The sequence below is a fragment of the Physcomitrium patens genome, chromosome 25, assembly GCF_059467195.1.
Source record: "Physcomitrium patens ecotype Gransden chromosome 25, ASM5946719v1, whole genome shotgun sequence".
In the NCBI taxonomy this organism is placed as follows: domain Eukaryota; kingdom Viridiplantae; phylum Streptophyta; class Bryopsida; order Funariales; family Funariaceae; genus Physcomitrium; species Physcomitrium patens.
The window spans coordinates 15,896,635-15,902,266 of record NC_143434.1 but is presented as its reverse complement, the minus strand read 5'-3'; the positions used below and the strand labels follow the sequence as shown (position 1 = coordinate 15,902,266).

General features: G+C 30.2%; 1 long non-coding RNA gene across 1 annotated transcript; it reads left to right on the top strand.

The window, feature by feature from the left end:
* The first annotated feature begins 2,033 nt into the window (after nucleotides 1-2,033).
* Nucleotides 2,034-4,350, top strand: LOC141044954 (uncharacterized). Its single transcript, XR_012216781.2, has 2 exons — nucleotides 2,034-2,837; nucleotides 3,114-4,350. It is a non-coding gene; the product is annotated as an uncharacterized LOC141044954 (long non-coding RNA).
* Nucleotides 4,351-5,632: the final 1,282 nt, after the last annotated feature.

Below are 5,632 nucleotides of genomic sequence, written 5' to 3'. Positions count from 1 at the left end.
TGTAATGAAATAATCATTTTATAACAGCAGAAGAAATTCTAAAAATTTGCACAAGAATTAGCTTATTTTCTAAAAAATAATATGTATTTTTATTGAAAATAAGTCATTTAAATCAGTCATCAAATATGAAGGATTTATTTATTTTTTTGTATGTATATATATATATATATATATATATATATATATATTAAGATATTGGTTTAAAATTCTTATAATTTTTTTTGCAGTTTTAAAATAATTTTCAAAATTAATTTAATCAACATACTTATCTTAAAGAAAATAATTATCTAATAATTTTATAGATATTTACAACTTTTTTAACATACATGGTTAGAATATCCTAAGGAAGATAATTAGTTTAGTAAAAAATCACTTTAAAGAAACAAAGAAAAATTAAATCTATATAAGATTATAAATATAAATTAAATATCTATCACATGAGTAAATTATCTATTAACTATTAGATGTAATCAATAACTTTAAAGACTCTATTTTAAATTTATATTACATCAAAAGATGTGAAATATTAATAGGCGGTGCATATATATATATATATATATATATATATATATATTATTAATATTTTTTAGCATTTAAAGAAAAATATCTTTGATAGTACAAGTGAGTTACATTATTATTTTTACATGAAATTGTACATTAATAGATTCTACTCTAGATCTTGAATAAGCTTTTGTAGATTTAAATAATGACGATTTAAAATTTATTAACATAAAAAATATGAAAATCTATCAAAAGTGCTATTAAAAAAATCAATAATAATTTTATATTTTAATTAATACATCTGTAACTAATAACATGAGAGTAATAAAAATCTAAGATAAAAAGTGTGAAATTGAAAAAACATATATTTGTAACCAATTTTTGCAAAAGGATTTTAAAAATTATGTACCAATATGTGAGAGGTAATTTGCTATAAGATTATTGAAATTCAATCTTCAATTATAACAAAAACAATGCTTTGTAGATTATTTAATTAAAAGAAAAAGAATGTATACTTAAAACTATGCAGTTTTATAATATCAAGCAATACACATTAACCAAACTTTGGTATCTTTCTTCACCACCTTGAAAAGAACTTAAATCAATGCAGGTACTTCTTAATTAGTGATGCCATTTCTTTTTAATGCACATTCTTAGCATGTTAGCCAAATTTTAGAGGAGGATAATCAAGTGTAGTTCCACAAATATTTACACTTAACTCCACAGAAGTGGTTTTTTGTACTTAACTACACCCAATTACTTCCATTGTAGACCAAACTAGAGAAGATGAATTGTGAAACTACCAAAACATTATCATCACATGTGAAGACCTTGGCCAAATTATTGCAAGGACGGATAACAACTTCAGAATTAAAATTCAATCTGACATTCTTCCCCAAAAGAACCACGTCAATTTTTGTTTTTTGAAGGAACTCAACAATTTGCCAATGAATATTGAATTGAGTAAACGCTGATGGAGTCAACAGAACAAAAGTGACCGACGCAAACCTCAACAGTGGATGCTGCGCCACCCTCACTGGCCCAAACCAATTACTATTAGAGCCAACTCTAGCAGAACATTGGACACCATATCGACCCCAGATAGCTGCGTTCACGACTAAAAACTAGTACAATTATTGCTCCAGAACTCTGGATAGACAAAACCATGAGAATCGGAGCCCTCACCGCAAGACATGACCTGAAGGCATGATATCTCAAGCATTAGATCGAAAGCATGATAGACGAAACATAGCCATGACAAATATGACTGCAATATCTCCCGATCACAGGTAAAAAACGGCACAACAAACTCCACTACTCTGAAAGTTATTTTAATTTTGTGACCACCATCACTCTCTCAATAAACGACTTCATACTGCACCAAAACAGATAATTCATCAGATTAACCACATCTATTTAAATGCCTACGAAAAACCACACAACCACACCAAAAAGAAAGCGCGAAACGGTTCAGAGAATATAGGAGAGCAGGAGGTAAACTTCGGCTGAAGTGGCTCAGAACAGGTATTTATCACCAAACAGCAAGAGCAAAATTGCCCAACCGAGTGACATGATCCAGCGCTGTTTTGGTGCCCAACTGCAGATCTTGCAGGATAAGCATAAAAACACTGCACCATTCTATGATTTCACAAAACGTGCCGCCAGCATCCTCAATGCCACACTTGAAAAGCAGGAAGAGATAGCTCAAGGCCAACAGCACCGCCTGGAAGCATTCTTACTTCGAGCTGAAGGATATCACGTTACAACCAGTCACTTCTAGTCTTAAACCTCTAAGCCTACCAAGCACACAAGGTCGCCACTTCGAAATCTGAAGGCATCATGACCCAAGTACCAATATAGATTCTAGGAAACATGGTTCCCAAAGTAGGCGTGCAAAGGAGGCACTTCTACAAGCCAGAAAACCACGGAGCGACTCCATCGACTCCACTACGAGGCTTCGCCAGATCAGCGAAAGGACCTCGACTTGGGCCAAGTAATAAAACCACTGGGTCGAGGAGCGGTTAGAGTAAGAACCTGTTACATGAAACATCCAAACACATTCTACATTCAAGGATAGTCTTTCTATCCATTTGTTCTACCTAGGGTTTTATCTGTCTCTCTATAAGTTTGTGTTTACTGTGTTGAATAGAGTAGTTCGTGAGAGATACAATTGGAGAGTGTCAGAGAATAAGAGAGAGAATACATAATGTATTAAGGTTTGATGTCACTATATTTACTGCTAACAAAAATTTTGTCAAGAATTATTATCAAGAATAATGCAATGCTATCAGACGAGCTGACTAATAATACAAGCGCCGACTCTATGACTCTACAAGGTGTATGTTTTTGTGATTCTTTTGAAAGGACTCTGTATCACATGAAATTTCAATATTAAACGTGATCAAACTAGATTCTATATTCTAACCTTACTCTATTTCAAATTTCTTTGCATTTCATTCTGTATCTTATATTTTCAAATTCATTTTTCTTTTTCTTCTTTCTGTTTTGTTTTACTCGTCATATCATGGATAAACATGATAAAATCCCGATCAAGATGTTTGACGGTAATCAATTCTCAATCTGAAAGTACCATATGGAAATTATTTTTGAAGGGAAGAATGTTTTACAAATCATAAATGGATTTGAAATTGACCTATTATTGACACACTTCATGCCACTCTTGATGATCAAGTTTTGCTTGATAATTGGAATGAGAAAAATGCAAATGCTCGGATATTCATAAGCAAGTCTATCTCTCAGAAAAATACTACGAAAAATTGGCTAGCTGTCCAACCATTGCTGCCATGTGGACAAAATTATGCTCCCTCAATTTGAAGAAAACTCCAGAGAATGTATTCACTCTACTGGGACAATTTTTTGAATATCAAATGCAACATACAGATGATATAACATCTCATATTTTGAGTATTATTGAGATGAACACTATTCTTACTAATATTTGCCACACTGTTCCAAATAAAATGATTATCTCAAAAAAATTGTACAGCTTACCACCGAGTTATAACAACATTATTACTGCATGGTCAAATGTACCAGATGCTTCCCAAACTGTTAACAACTTAGAAGAACGTCTTTTTTGGCATAAAAGCTTAATCCAATGACAAGGAGGTAGCAATACTAAAACTGATCATGCTTTCTTTACACGTTCAACAGCTCTACCATCACGTCTTATTAACATAAAAGAACAACCTTAAAAGGACATTAGCAATATTTTGGGCCTTAAAGCACGCACAAAGTGCTACAACTGCCATGAACTTGGCCACTGGTCTGTCAACTGTCCAAAGCCGAAAAAGAAATGCCAACATGGAAAGGATCCTTGCAAAATCAATGGAGAGCTTAGTAAAACCAATCTGGCCAAAAGCTTCTATTTATCAAGTACCTCCAAAGATGAATCAAACTTTGGATCTAGTGATGATTTTGCATTTGTTATCACATCCACCATTTTCAGCCAAGCACTAATTGCTGATTCCTCCGAGGATACCTAATTTGCCAACAATGGCGCCAACAAACACATAACCGACTGTTATGAATGGTTTACCAATATTCAACATATTCTAGAGGGTGGTCATACTATCCAAATTACTGATGACATTAAATTGTGGGGTTGAGATTGTTGCAATATCGTATTTAATTATTTTATTGACAATACATTTAGAAGGATATTATTAGAGATTTTTTTAAATGTATTCCATTTAAAATAAATATTATTTTTAGTATATCCATTTTAAAAATAGAATATTTTATTTATTACTTTTCTTGATTAATTTAAATTTTGTATTCTTTGTAGCAAAATTATTGGTAAAAAAATATCAAATTCCATCTCTCAAATGATCTTCATATTGTATTCTTTACAAAATCAATACAACAACCTATTGCTTTATTTAATTTGCAAAACAAAAATCCAAAATACTACTATTCTTTTAGCAAGTAGTAAACCTAGTCAAATGAGACACATGACACAAAGTTTTGGCACTACAAACTAATCAAGATTGTGAATTCTATAATATATATATATCTATATATATATATTATCAATACTTACATGAAAATTACATTCTTTCACAAACTAACACAATGTATACTCCAAAACAAAACAACCACATCAAACAAAAAAACTATATTGTATTAAAGATAGCTCAGGTAAGTACACCTCCAAATTCCTACATGAATCTAGCCGCAATGACACTTATGTTAACATTTATCTACACGCTTTAGAATTACTTGCAATTATTGTTTAATAATCTATGACAATATTATCTATCAAAGTTTCTGACATTACATTGTCTCTTCAAATCAATTCTTATTCTCACTTGACATTAGCATCAAACCATGTTCTATCAATAGTAGAAGTTATTTTAAATTTCCTTACAAAAATAAATTTTAAATTCAATAGTAAGAGGTATTTTAGAATTCAAAATTTTAAACTTTTAAAATTATGCAATAGAAGGTATTTTAGGAATAGAAGGTGTTTCACCATTCATTGCAACAATGGAAGAGATTGTAGCAATAGTAAGAGATTCTTTTCTTTATACTTTAAGATTTATCTAAGATATTATTTCTACTACATCCATGCTTCTTCATTCCATAGCCAAAGTTGATGCATCATTTGATGAATGTCTCTATTTATAATTTAAATCAATTTAAACACTTCAAAAGCTTTTCAACCCATCAACTTCAAATATCTACTTTTTTAATCAATAATCTATTTAAAGACTCCATTGCATCAATGAGAAAATTCATTAATAAATCATAGACTTATTACAAAATATTATTATTTTCAGATTCTATATCATAACAACAAGTAATGGATTGTAAATATGCTTCTTTAATAGAGAATCATACATGAAAATTAGTACCTAAATTATTTCATTAAAAATGGATTTGTAAGAAATGAATTTATAAGAATAAATAGAAATTAAAGGATAATATCAAAAAAATTTAAGGAATGGTTACTTGCTAAGAGATTCACTCAAAAGTTTGGAATTAATTTCGTTGAGATATATTTTCTAATAATATACTATGATTAGACTTAATTATAATAGGCATTCGATTAAATTATCTAAAATAGCTTAATTTAGATATTTTTGAGAAGAAAATATAGGCGATAAGT